Below are 13,812 nucleotides of genomic sequence, written 5' to 3' on the forward strand. Positions count from 1 at the left end.
AAATCAAAATCCTAACAACATAAAAAGGAAGAAATGCTGTACCTCTTGACCCACGAAGAAGAGCTCTCAGAATATGAAACAGATTCCTCTGGAGTGACAGGAAAGACCTTCAAATTCAGGAGGAGGCACCAGAAAGCACAGGAAACCCACTAAGGAGCAGATAGGAAGAGGCTCCCAGCAGTGACGGCACCCTTGGCTGCAGTGACCACAGGACAAGAAGAGAAAGCACACAGTCGGGGTCCTATTACTACAGGCAGGTGGTGCCAGGTCATCCCAATGTGTCACGATCCCTGTTTTATAGACGAGGAACAGCCTCACCATGTTACGCGATTGATACAAGAGGAAACAAATTTCACAAAGTTCGGAAAAACAGTAGTTATTATTCTACCTGCTAGAACTCTTAAAGGTAAGGAAATTCCAGATTGCCAGAAAGCCAGGAAAAACTTCCTGCAATTTAACTCCACGTGCAGATCAATGTCATTTTAAAGCAGGGACGGGACGAGGACACCAAGAATGTGGAGTGGATGAGCCTCGCGGCCACCTTTCAACTCTAAGAAGCTATGACTCTTGCTGCTTCTCTTCAAAGGTCCTCTCATTCTAACATAGTCACGAGTATGAAATCTGATGGGCACGCATGGAGCTGAGGGTCCTGGGTGCAAAGGGGGGTTCCCCTACACCCCCTCCCCACCCTGAGCTCCCTATCCCTGAACAGGTGCTATTACCCAAATCCCCCGGGAATCAAAACAGCACCCCTCCGTCCTGACAGGGGTGGGAGAGGGCAGCAAGGTGGGCTCCCAGTCCTGGCTCCAGACAAGGCTTTGTTGAGCTTTGTAGAAATCACTTCACACTCTCTGATCAAGGTTTCCTCGCCCGTAAGAACCAAGCAGATGGACTCAAATCACAGCCCTTCAGAGCTGAAAGGGCCCCCCATAACAGGTGAGATTGGATTGGGTGCACTTACTGATGTGAAAAGAGCATCTTTTACATCCAAAATTCTAAAAATAACAGCAGGGCTTCCCTGGTGGCGCAGTGGTTGAGAGTCCGCCTGCCGATGCAGGGGACACAGGTTTGTGCCCCGGTCCGGGAAGATCCCACAATAATGTTATTAGAATAGTTAGGTTTCCATGTCAACTGACCCAAGCCCAGTAACTTGCAGAATACCTGAATGCAGTGCCACCATAATAATGTCACCACTCACTGGGGTGCACGGGAAACTCTCCCACCTCCCCGCCAACCATCACTACCACTGTCACCGTCACCAAGCATCAGGGAGAAGGAAATTCTCAGGCATAAAAGGAACAGAAAATGAGAACAAAGTGGAAAGATGGGTACTGGGTGGGTGCCAGGGGCTGAGGCAAAAAGTGAGGACCAGACCAGCAGATCTGTAAGAGCAAAGGCAGGAGGAACCATTGTCCTGCTCCTCCACAGCCCGCCTACTGGCCCCTTTCATCACAGCAGACCCCCTTCCACCAACACCGAAGCCACATTCTAAGGGAGAACTGGGGACAGGGGCTGGGAAGGAGAGGGTCCAAGATGGCACCATGTCCACTGGGTCTGCATCAGAGGAGTCGTGAGTCTGTACGTGTATCGCCCACACCCAGAAGTCACAAAAGGGCATTTCTAATGTCACAGTTTGGCACGTCCCAGGGCTCACAGGCTTGGGGCACCTGGTCTCGTCCCCGCAGCACCTCGTCCGCTCCATCCACTCCTGCCATCTCCGTTCCCCGCCCCCGCTGTGCACTGTAAGCTGGGCAAGAGGCTGGGCACCAAGCCCAGAGGACCCCGCTCACAGCCCTCCAGCCGTGCCATGTCCACGAGGCAAGGCGCTCACAGGGCCCCCATCTTCCAGACCACACGAAGGTCCTGGGGCCGTCTCCCAAGGTCCGTTCTCCCAAGGGGGGACCACTCCACCATGTGCACAAGGAGGCTGTCTGCAGGAGAGCACACGGACAAGAGGGATATGAGGATTCTAACTTGAACCCGGCTGTCCAGGTCGTCATGAAGGTGTATTTATCAAGAGAGGAGGACAGGACTTGATTTACAGGGAGGTGACTGATGCCTCTGAGATCTGTGTTCAGACACACAGTACCTGAGCCTCCATCTGTGCTCCCGGCCCCGGCTCAGCCAATGTCGGGGGCGGGGCTGCCCCTCCTGCCCCACCCAGGCCACCGGGCAGTGTGCCCACGAGGTCAGATCAGGTTTGTAGTGAGCTGATCTCCTTTCTCAGGGCTCTTCTTAATTAGAAATAAAATGATTCCCAGTGCTCCCCCAACAGAAGGTTCCCCAAATTTCAATCCCACTGAGGACACTTCCCCTGCCACACACACACACACACACACACACAATCACAAAGATGACCTCTGTGGGCATCACAGCCCAGGGCTTGTTCCCCTGCAGTAGGACACTCGCCCACTCACTTACACGGGAGGTGCAAAGCCCACAGACTGTGTTGCTTCAACGTGAAACAACGTTCAAGGGTAACCCATCTACCCCACAGGTAAGTCATGGATGCGGGTCTCAGGTTACTCACCTCCGTGTCACTCAGCTGGGCCCCAGCAAAGCCTGAGCGCTGCCGCGGACCCCAGCTGCCCACCTCACATCCTGCTGCACAGGGAAGCGGTAACACCTGCTGCAGGGCCCCCACCCAACAGCAGGTGGCCCCCAGGTACACACAGTCTGGGGACTCCCTGCTACCTGCACTCACCCAGGGCTCGTCCAACAGGCAGAGCAGGCAGAAACAGGGGTCATCGACGTGCGTCATCAGACAGAACAGTCAGGGCAAGTGAGAAGCAGCCGTGTAGTATCAGGACCACGACCAAGTTCAATGTCAGCTCAGGATACGTGACCTGATCTGTGCTACAGCGGGATCTGTGTTGTGTGGGTCACACTTTGCCAGTCTCTCAGTGATTTCAAAAAATTCCACAAGTTCTGTGCATCCTAACCTTTGCCCTACTTTGCTCCATCACAATGGCTATGATCAGGAATCCTGCCCGATCAGGTCACCAGGATGAGGCCACCAGGCCCTGACCTCCTCTCACAGTACAGGGGCCAGTCATTATAGTGTTTCTGATGATTTTTTATTCATCAGAAACCACTCCAAAACTGGGTTTGATGAGGTGTCGAATTCTTCTGTAAAAAGCCTTTCTACATACCAACAACAGCCAGTTACAAAAGATTATGGGAGAGGGACATAAGATCCCCTTCAGAACAAAAATAAAAAATACTACCTAGAACTGGATATTAAAATTTTTCCAAAAAGACCACAAAAATAAAAAAAAAAACCCACACCAATCACAGAAAAAAGAAAATGGAATAAAGAGAAATATCACATTTCTGGAGAACATAATTTAATATCTTTAGAAATAATCTAAAATTAATCCAATCAAATCCCATCAGAATTTTTTTACTGGAGTTTGGCAAAAATGCTTCTGAACATCACTTGGAATAATAAAATATGTGAGAAGAGTCAAGAAACTTTTTTAAAAGAAAAGCTATTGAGGGGACAGGGCAAGACTCCACCCTCCGAATATAAAAATATATATACTAAAGTTCAACAGTTGAGGGAGTAATGGCCTAGAAATAAACAGGTGTATCAGTGAACAGAACAGAAAACCCAGAAACAGATCCAGGTATAAATAATAATTTAATATATGGTAAAAGTGGCATTTCAAATCACTGGGGCAGGGTGGATTAGTCAACAAATGGACTGAAGCACCTGGTGAAAACCTGGAAAAAATAATAAATTAGATCCTTACCCCTGAAACATTCACCAGATTAAACTAGATGTGACAAAGACAAAACATGAAACCATAAAATTCTGAGAAAATGCCAGCAAATACCTGTATCATCTTGGGGTGGGACAGGAACTGTTCCATCCCTGCTGGCTGACTCCCGGGGGCCCCAGGCTCGCAGCTCGGAAGAGGAGCCCCCTCCCCTGGCCACAGCCCTGGACCCAGGCTCTTCCCCTGCCCTGCTTCCCTCCCCTGGGCGGCCAATGAAGCGTAAGCAGCAGGACCCTCCCTCACAGTGGCCCCAGGGAGGGCAGAACAGCCACGTTCCAATCTGATCAAGAAGCCTTTTTAGTATAAGCTTTTCTGGCCAACTGCCCAAAGAGCCCAGAAGAAGAAAAGGGAGCTGAATTTCCAGAGCCCCGGTGATGTGTTGTGACTCCTCTTCTCGTTCTAAGTAAACATTCACTTTCGTATCTAACTCTGAATTCAAATTTTTATATTCTTTTTCTTAAAGAAAAACCGCATTGCACAAGCTTCAGTCCCTGAAAACCTGGACCCAGGGTGCCTCACACTTCCCTGCAGCACCGTGATCACAAGCACCTCGCTGCAGCAGGAGCACGGTTGGGAGGAGGTGCTTGATAAGAATTCATGAAGTAACTGCACGTTTATACCATGCAGTGTGCGGTTATGGTTAGAGCCCAGCCTTTGGAATCAGGCAGACTCCTCAGACGTTCAGTTCCTTTTCCTGTAAAATGGGGATTATAATAACTTGCCAGCTGGGAAGGCTGATGAGATCAGGTATGTAAAAACGCTAAGAACAGTACCTACTCTGTGGTGGTGAAATTTAACAGAAAGAAGGGCCAGAAAAACACATGTTAAGGTAGTCTGGCTTCTGAGCACACGCGTTTCCAGAACTGAAACGCTACTGTCCTATTATCTACTCCAGTCTGTGATTTTTACCCTTAGAAAGAAAAAGACTACCTAGAGGGAATACTCATTACTGTGTCCATTGCAAATGTAGATCATGAAGCAAAAAATCATTGCAATTTTTCAACTGCTGACACTTCCAGGCAATTTAGTCAAAAAAATGGAAAAGTGACTGAAGCAGACAGTATATGACCTACAGAGAAAAAAATCAGGTTTCTCATAAAACGTAATTACCCACAGTGGCCTACGGGACTACAAATAATTGGTTCCTTACATCTGTATAGCACTCTGCAGTTCACAATTTTTACCGTTTACAGAGCATTTTTACAAGAGTGATCAATCTCACAACTTCCCCTGAAGTAGGTGTTCATACCCCATTTTACAGATGACCACTTGACGCTCCGAGAAAAACAGCTCTCTGGCCAGGTCAGTGTTTGGTCCTGGGGCCCTCCGTGAGGGCTTCTAGACCCTCCCAGGTCTTCCTACGGGCTCTTCTGCTTCAGGGGGTGAGCTAGGAAGAGGTGGAGTTTGCTGGTGAGTTCTCTGAGGTGAGACTGAGGAGAAGAAGTTGTCACAAATTCCAGCGGAGGTCACCGGTGGGCCACGGCTTCCAGCAACGTGGGGTATTGATTCGTATTTATAATCTCTTTGGTCTATTGCAAAACAAAATGGCAGGCAAAGGGTCACGTCCTGAAGGGGAAGGAAAGAGGCCACCACAGCTGGTGAGCCGCCCCATAAACAATGCTTTTCTCCAGGCAGAATCCCTTTGTTCTACAGCAAAGACTTAGGGAGTGTCTATGGTGTGAGGCACGGTGCAGGATCCCTGCACTGAAAGAGGAAGTAAGTCATGTAGGTGGACAGGATGCCACATGACACTTGGCATAGGCTCCTTCCCTTCACCCTACAAACTCTCCCAGCCATGAAAAATGAAAAAATAGAAAAAGAAAAAGAAAAGGAAAGCTGTCCCGGCCCACATCACCATCTTCTTCAAACCTCGGCTAAGCACCGTGAGCGCACTGCCACACTTGCTGTCTGCATCGCCATTGTCATCCCATGGGTCCTGGTGGCCTCGCAGCCTGACTTCTGTCCCTTCCATCCCAACAGGATGGCCTCGCCCAGCTCACCTGGGCCCATGGCAATGCACACCTGAAGAACATTGCTCGGCAGTACCTGCTAGGCCCAGATTGAGTCCAGTCTGGCTGTGTGATCAGAGGAAGCCGGGCAGACTCTCCTGATCAATAAGCCATCAAAAGTCTTCCACTCGGTATTCACAATAGTCAAGACATGGAAGCAACCTAAATGTCCATCAACAGAGGAATGGACAAAGAAGATGTGGTACATGTTTACAATGGAATACTACTCAGCCATAAAGAAGAATGCAATAATGCCATTTGCAGCAACATGGATGGACCTAGAGATGATCATACTAAGTGAAGTAAGTCAGAAAGAGAAAGACAAATATATGGTATCATTTATACATGGAATCTAAAATACGACAGAAAAGAACTTATCTACGAAAGACAAACAGACCAGACTTGTGGTTGCCAAGGGGGAGGAGGCAGGTGGGGGAAGGAAGAATTGGGACTTTGGGGTGAGCAGATGCAAGCTATTATACACAGGGTGGATAAATGATAAGGTCCTACTGTAGAGCACAGAGAGCTATACTCAATATACTGTGATAAACAATAATAGAAAAGAATATGAAAAAAATATAGATAGGTATGACTGAACCACTTTGCTGTACATCAGAAATTAACACAACATTGCAAATCAACTATACTTCAATAAAAAAAATTTTTTTAAGTCTTCCATTTGGAAGCCACAGCTAAATGTTCACCAGAGGCTCCTGATAGGGGGTGGCCTTCCTCTTGTCAACAGGTACAGTCTGTGGTCCCCAACCCACAACGGAACACAGAAGTCATGCCCTGAGACTCCCAAGGTTGGCAGGAAGAGGACATCGCAGCTCACCACCTGGTTCCACCAGGATGATGGCTCCCAGAACCCAGCTCCCGTGGTACGAGAGAGCTCAGGCGCCCGCGGAGGGTCTCACAAGGAGAGGGACAAGTAGAGTCTTGGAAGAGGATTCTCCACCCCCTCCCCTCCCCCCTCCCATCCCCACCTCCCTCCTCTATCTCTCCCCTCCCCCTCCCATCCCCATCTCCCTCTTCCATCCCTCCCCTCCCCCTTCCCATCCCCATCTCCCTTCTCCATCCCTCCCCTCCCCCCATCCCCATCTCCCTCCTCCATCCCTCCCCTCCCCCTCCCATCCCCATCTCCCTCCTCCATCCCTCCCCTCCCCCCTCCCATCCCATCTCCCTCCTCCATCCCTCCCCTCCCTCCCCACTCCCATCCCCATCTCCCTCCTCCATCCCTCCCCTCCCCACTCCCATCCCCACCTCCCTCCTCCATCCCCTCCCCTCCCCCCTCCTTGAATGCATGACCAGCATGCCTTGCTTGGTGTGCAAGCCTCCCAGGGCAAGCTCTGCCCAAATCATCTGTTTGTGCGTAAATAATAAATGACTGTTGTTGTTTTGAGCTGCTATGTTTGAGGAAGGTTTGCTATGCGGCAATAAATAACATACACGGGACTGCAGAAAATTCTGCTTCTACTTAGAAATTCTAAATGAAAGATGGTGAGAATTTTCTATGTATTAAACACATTACATAAAGTACAATACTGTATTGTAGAGATAACTGGAAAACTGCATGTACAAACTTGTGAGAGTCTGAAGAAAACTGTGTTTTGAATAAAAGGTCACAAGCAGTTATTTTCTAATAGATTGCCTAATATTGATTAGCAATTAATACACGAATACTTTCGGAATTGATTTCTAAAGTAAGAGAAAATAAAATTTTCCATCTTTTCTTTCCAGAAGGCCACCATTAATTGCATTAATAGCCAAGTAAAGCTGTTTTAAACCTTTATCATCCAAATTAATTATCTACATTGTTATAAATTCATCCATTTTTCTAATCTAATCCAGGTCCTAGAACACTGATTTCTCTACTTTGGGTCTTAACTCGCTATTTCTGCACAGGAAACATGATGGAAGCTTCTGTGAATGTGATATACAGAACTATTACAAACAGCTCACATTTCTCCTAACTCAGAATTTGGTTACAGTTCCCCAAAATTAGAAAAGAGAAAACATATATAAAACAGCATTTTCCTTTATAAGCAAAGCCCACTTGTAATAAACTACATGAGATATTCAAATCTGCTTGAATAGAGCTGTTTAAAAATACATGGCTGGAATTCAGCATGCAGTTTGCAGGTGGAACAATAAAGACACTTGGAATTAATAATTCATACGTGATTTAAATCCGGCAGGGAAGGAGGTGGTGTGTCACGCACACTCTCACCCCCTTTATCCTTCATGCCCTATGTCTTCCCGTGGGCGGTTTTGCTCAGTGCCCGATTCGGGAAGTTTTGTATCCGAGATCAGGGATGAGAATTCACGACTCTGTGACTCTGTGAGGGTTACTGGGAATGGCCACAGCATCCATCCACGTGGGAGGCCGATTTTATTAAAAATATCCTCCTTTATTATGAAACAAAATGCCAGGCAACAGGCCACACCCCGAGGTAGAAGAAAAGAGGTCTGAGCGCGGTGGCGAATGTCCACACTGCAGGCTGTGGGACTGGGGCTGGGGGTTCCCAGTCCAGAGGTCAGCTGGTCATGCAGAGGGTCCCCCGACAAGGGCCGTGGAGTGGGGCTCCCAGGCCTCCCAGCCTCAGACAGCACAGCCAGCCTCAGTCAGCAGGGGCGTTTGTACCAAAAGTGAAAGTCCACTAACCAATCCAAACAGGACCCAGTGTTTTTAAAAATGTAACCCACGTAACCAACAAGGACGTACTATATAGCACAGGGAACTATACTCAACATTTTGTAATAACCTATAAGGGAAGAGAATCTGAAGGAGAATAGATATGTATAATGGAATCACTGTGCTGTACACCTGAAACTAACACAATATTGAAAGTCAACTGTACTTCAATTTAAAAAAAATGTAACTCATCAAATTCACTTTCACCACAGAATAAAATTTAAGAAAAAAACTCACTAGGGCTGTAAGACCAAACTACGAATGCCACAGGTGGCCACCGAGGGTGGCACCATCCAGTCCCGCAGCACCAAAGCCCTAACGATAGTCCAGGCCTGACCGTGGTCAAACCTGGGGACACCAGCAGCTGACACACACAAGGACCTCCCGCTACCGCCTCTCAGCCACATGGCCCTGAACTAGTGACGTGACCGCTCCCAGCCTCAGCTCTTCCACCGTAGGATGGACATAACAACACTACCCGTACTTGGTGAGGAACCGAGGCACTCGTGCTGTGGTTCTCAGAGGGCATCGGGACCAGCAGCGTCAGCATCATCTGGAAACCAGTGAGAAACACACATTCTGAGGCCCCACCCAGACCCGCTGAGTCAGAAACAGAGTGGGAGCCCGTTAGGTGGAGAAGCTGCCTGTATTTTAATAAGCCCTGTCGGTGATTCTGATTCACACTAAGGTCTGAGAACCGTGGCCCAGATGTTCTTTTTTTTTTTTTTTTAATTGAAGTACAGTTAATTTACAATGTGCTAGTTTTAAGTTAGTTTTACAGCAAAGGGATTCAGTTATACATATTTAAATACATTTTTTCAGATTTTTTTCCATTATAGGTTATTATAAGATATTGAGTAGAATTCCCTGTGCTGTACAGTAGGTCCTTGTTGTTTACCTATTTTATATGTAGTAGTGTGTATGTGCTCATCCCAAACTCCTAATTTCTGGCCCAGCTGTTCTTAAAGCACTTTGCACAGTGCCTGGTCTGTGTTAATAGTTCAATAAATGACAAGTATCACGGTTACAAAGAGCTGAACTCAGCTCACCTCATCCCTTCCCCAGAATGCAGGTGACACAAGGTTCTACTGACAGGTGTTCAATTTCTGTGACGAGGACAATGGGGATGCTGACAATGGTGACGGGATGATTAAAATGGCAACTGTTCTACCTAGAGCGGCTGGAAGGGGGACAGAGACTAGAAGACACCCTAGTTCACGGCTGGGAATTTATGTGACTAACTCAGAAAAGCGTTGGCTTTGCAGCCACCCAGGACAGAAAGGCATGAAAGGAGCCTTCTTCACAGAACTTTATTTTAGTTCTCACTGTCACAGAATTCTCCATCATTGATCCAGGGAGGTTTGGGGAGCCCTGGTTGAAGGCCAGCTACTGCGCCTTCATGCGGCGGTTGGAATCCTAAGAAGGCGTCACTGCCCGCACGCCTGGCTGAGCTCCCAGCAGGCTGGAGAAGCAGCGCTGTCTCCCACTGTGAGGGGCCCGATGCTCAGGCTCTGTCACCCTCGTGGAAGGCTTGCTCTGCTGCTCCTGCAGATGCACTGGGCAAGCACGGAACTTGCCAGGAGCGCGTCTCCCTCCAGCCCTGCCCCAGCCTTGGGCCTACTGCTGGTCACAGGCCTTCCCCTGGAAACCACCTTTTCCAGACTCACCTGTTGACTGGCTCCAGCTAGGGTGAGGTGCAAGGCTGGAGGACAGACGGGAGGAAGAGGCCAGAGTATGTCTTCTCTTTCCTCTCTCTGCTTTGCATGGTACCTCTAGCAGTGGCACCAGACAGACCTTCCCTCCATGGCCCCAGCTGCCTCTGTGAGCCTCCGTGGAGATCCAGCTCTTGGCCTCTGTTCCACCAGCCTCAGGGTGGCACTAGTTTCCTGCTATTGCCAATCTCTGGGTGACCACATCGCCCCCTATTCGGCTTTCAGGTCTTCCAAAGACCTATGTAGCTAAGTCCTTGCATTAAAGGGCTCCTATATGACTGCATGGGCCATGACTAATGTGGCCTCCTCTCACATCTTCAGCCTTGATCATGCCTTACCTGACACCTGTCCGACTGACTCAGCTCCCTAGCCAAGACTTTCCTCGGGACTATATTCTCCTGTGAGGAGTCCCTGTTCACACCTGGCTCTTCAGTTCTTATCTGTCTGTGATCATCCAGATTTGATACCAGCCTATGCAGCTGTGCCCTGACCAGAGCCCCAGCCCTGATCACTGAGACTGGATACCCACCTAACTCCAGTACCCTCGAGGACCAGCATGGGCCACCTGTCCCTCCTTGAACTCAGTAATTAAGTTAATACTCACACTGAGTTTCCCAATAAATATTTTACATTTTAAACTCTTTCCAGGAGCAACCATACACCATTAACTGATAGGTTAGTCAGGCAAAAGTAAATCTGTGACTTGAAATGACTGTCTAACTGGCCCCAAACTCACCTGATATTTTCACAACGTTCCACTTTCTTTTGGCTAGAAAGATACAGCAGATGTACAGACTAGAGTCAGAACACAGTGTTCCAGAAAATGAGGATGCATTTGGCAACTACCCACATAAGTGCAGTAAGTACAGTATTAGTGACTATCCTTGCTTGAGGCTTCTTGTTTTGTAAAGAGATCTGTCCCATTTCAAGTCTTGCGTTCCAAAAGAAATCACCGAATTATCCTTAATGGCCAAACTCTAAAAGCTCAACTCTCTTGATTAATTTCTCAAAAAGCTCAAAAGTGAAAAAAGCTAACCAAACAACTGCATGTGAGGAAGAACATGGTGGTGTTGATCTGGGATTGGAGCCAGGACTGGCAGACACAGTGACTTTCCTGGGCAGACAAGCACTATATTTATTCAAGTTGCACACTGCACTACAGCTTTTGGAAACATTCAGTTCATGTCTGTGAGAGCTTCTAGAATGGGAAAGGGTATGGGTTTCCTTAAATGTTAAGTAAACTACGAGAAGTGATCAACTACCTTAATATGTGCTTCTGAGCCCTTCTGTCCTTACTCAGCTATTCCCAGTTTGCCCGGAAGCTAATGCAGGCAGTTGTCTTAAGGGAAAGCACATTAATAAAAAGAAGAAAAAGAACAGGCACAGATTTACAGGTTATGTTCTAAATTGATCGACTGCACAAATGCACAAGGCCCCCAAGAGTTTATGCCATGCTGCCTGTGCAAAGACACGGGGGCACTGTGTCTGCAAAATAGCCACGGCCCCTCCCATTCGACAAGCCCGGGAGACCCCACCTGAGAGCCCCTGGGCCAACACAAGGCCCCCACCTCGCTGTATTTGGATGCCAAGAGCCTAGTATTTTAACATCACCTAACATTGTGAATGAGGATGTAAAATCCCAAGAAAATGTGTCTGTAGAAACATCAGTGTGAAATTCAGTGCTTTTTCAAAGTGCATTGTTACTGTTTTCCTAAAACCACTGCCTGAATTTCAGGTTTCTACAGATGTGGAAATCATTTAAATCATAATAGCTTAAGTTTACAAATAAGAACTTGGACTTTTATTATTTTTTCCCACCCAAGTTTCTGGATGATTTCATCCCTGAAAACTTACAAAAGGGAAAATTTTCAACTAGGAAATATGAGTGTGTGGGTCTTGTCCTGTCTTCATTCCACCACTGTCTAGTCATATGACCATGAGTATATTTCATAATCTCTCTCATCAACTTTCTTTCTTGTAAACAAGGTGGTTGGCCCCTTCTAGGCCTAAATGTTCTGATTAAAATGTACAATCGGCTCCAGAATAATAACCTAAAAAATGCAGGTTTTCATTCAAGGTAAATTTGAAGCATGATGAAATAAAAACACTGGCTCTTAGATTTCTAAAACTATTTTGGAGGCTACACTGCAGCTTGGGGCTGAGATGACAAATATAAGAGAAACAACAATAAAAAGATAAAGGAACGTGTGTGATTTAGAAAAGCTTCCAAAAGTTACTAAGGTTTCACATGATGTAATGCACATTTTTTTCAATTTGCACTCAAAAGCTTTTCCCTTCAGTACAGAAGAGTTTGTAATATTTCTAACTGACAGCATGTGAGGAAGAGAAAAATCAAATATTACACTACACGAGCTTTCATCCTGTCACAAAGCCATTAGAGTTAATGGAAAACGGTGGCATTGTTAAGTTTTATTTATAGTTTCTTCTTAATAAAATGAAAAATGAACAGAAAAACACTCTGAATAGAAATTTTTAAAGATATTAAAGATCGAAGACCAATAGCAAAAACATATATGTTGACATAGGCCTATAAATAGTCTTTTTTATGTATAGATACTAGGCTTGTGTATGGGTCCTGCGGAGTTGTCCTTTTCCCCACTGGCATCGTGAGTAATTAGATATCCTGCAGTCCCAGGTCACTGCCATCAGGAATTTGGTGACCTCATAATGTGAAAAAGATCGTGTCTTCAATTCAAACTGTATACAATCTGTCCTAAACACTACTGACTGACCCCCAGTATAACCAAGTGAAGCGTGATACCGCACACCGAATTGTCACCTGCTGTCAAACCAACAAACCAGGCACTATCCTAAATTAGGTCTAGGAGCAGGAGAGAGAAAGATCACATTTGTTTAGCGCTTACTGTCCAATGCTTCACAAACTGTATCCCATTTAGTCAGACAAATGTGTCCTAAACATTTCACATTTTTTAATCCCCGCTCCCATCATAATACATGACAACAATAACAGTAACACTGTTATTTAAATAGAACTTTGAGCAGGAGTCAGCAATAAAAGGCCAGAGATTATATATTTTAGGTGTTGCAGGCCAAGAGGCAAAATTGAGCACACAAATACCCTCAAATTTGATATTGACCAAATTCAGCAGTCACGCCAACTGAATGCAACACATCTACCAATAAGGAAGAACAGAAATCTTGGGAGGGATAACATTTCATCTAGTTGGCTTTTAGAGTTCATGTTCCCTATTAGCAGCTCTACCGCAAATATTCATCTGTAAATTCTTAGCTTGTAGGTAATGCAGACACAGGCTGCAGGCCAGATCTGCCGGTAGTTGGCTGACACCTGCTTTACACCTTACCCCAAGTGTTTTCATTAATCATTCATTCAACTAATTTTTAATATATTCCTTCAGGTATTCTTTCAAAAAATATTAGATGAGTATGTACCATGTGCCTCACTGGACCATGGGGATACAGAAGTTTTCGTCTTTTCTGGATATACACCCAGGAGTGGGATTGCTGGGTGGTATGGTAATTCTAATTTTCGTTTTATAGGGAACCTCCATATGGTTCTCCATAGTGGCTGCACCAATTTACATTCCCACCAAAAGTGCAGGAGGGTTCCCTTT

This window comes from Phocoena phocoena, chromosome 21 (assembly GCF_963924675.1).
Source record: "Phocoena phocoena chromosome 21, mPhoPho1.1, whole genome shotgun sequence".
NCBI lineage: Eukaryota > Metazoa > Chordata > Mammalia > Artiodactyla > Phocoenidae > Phocoena > Phocoena phocoena.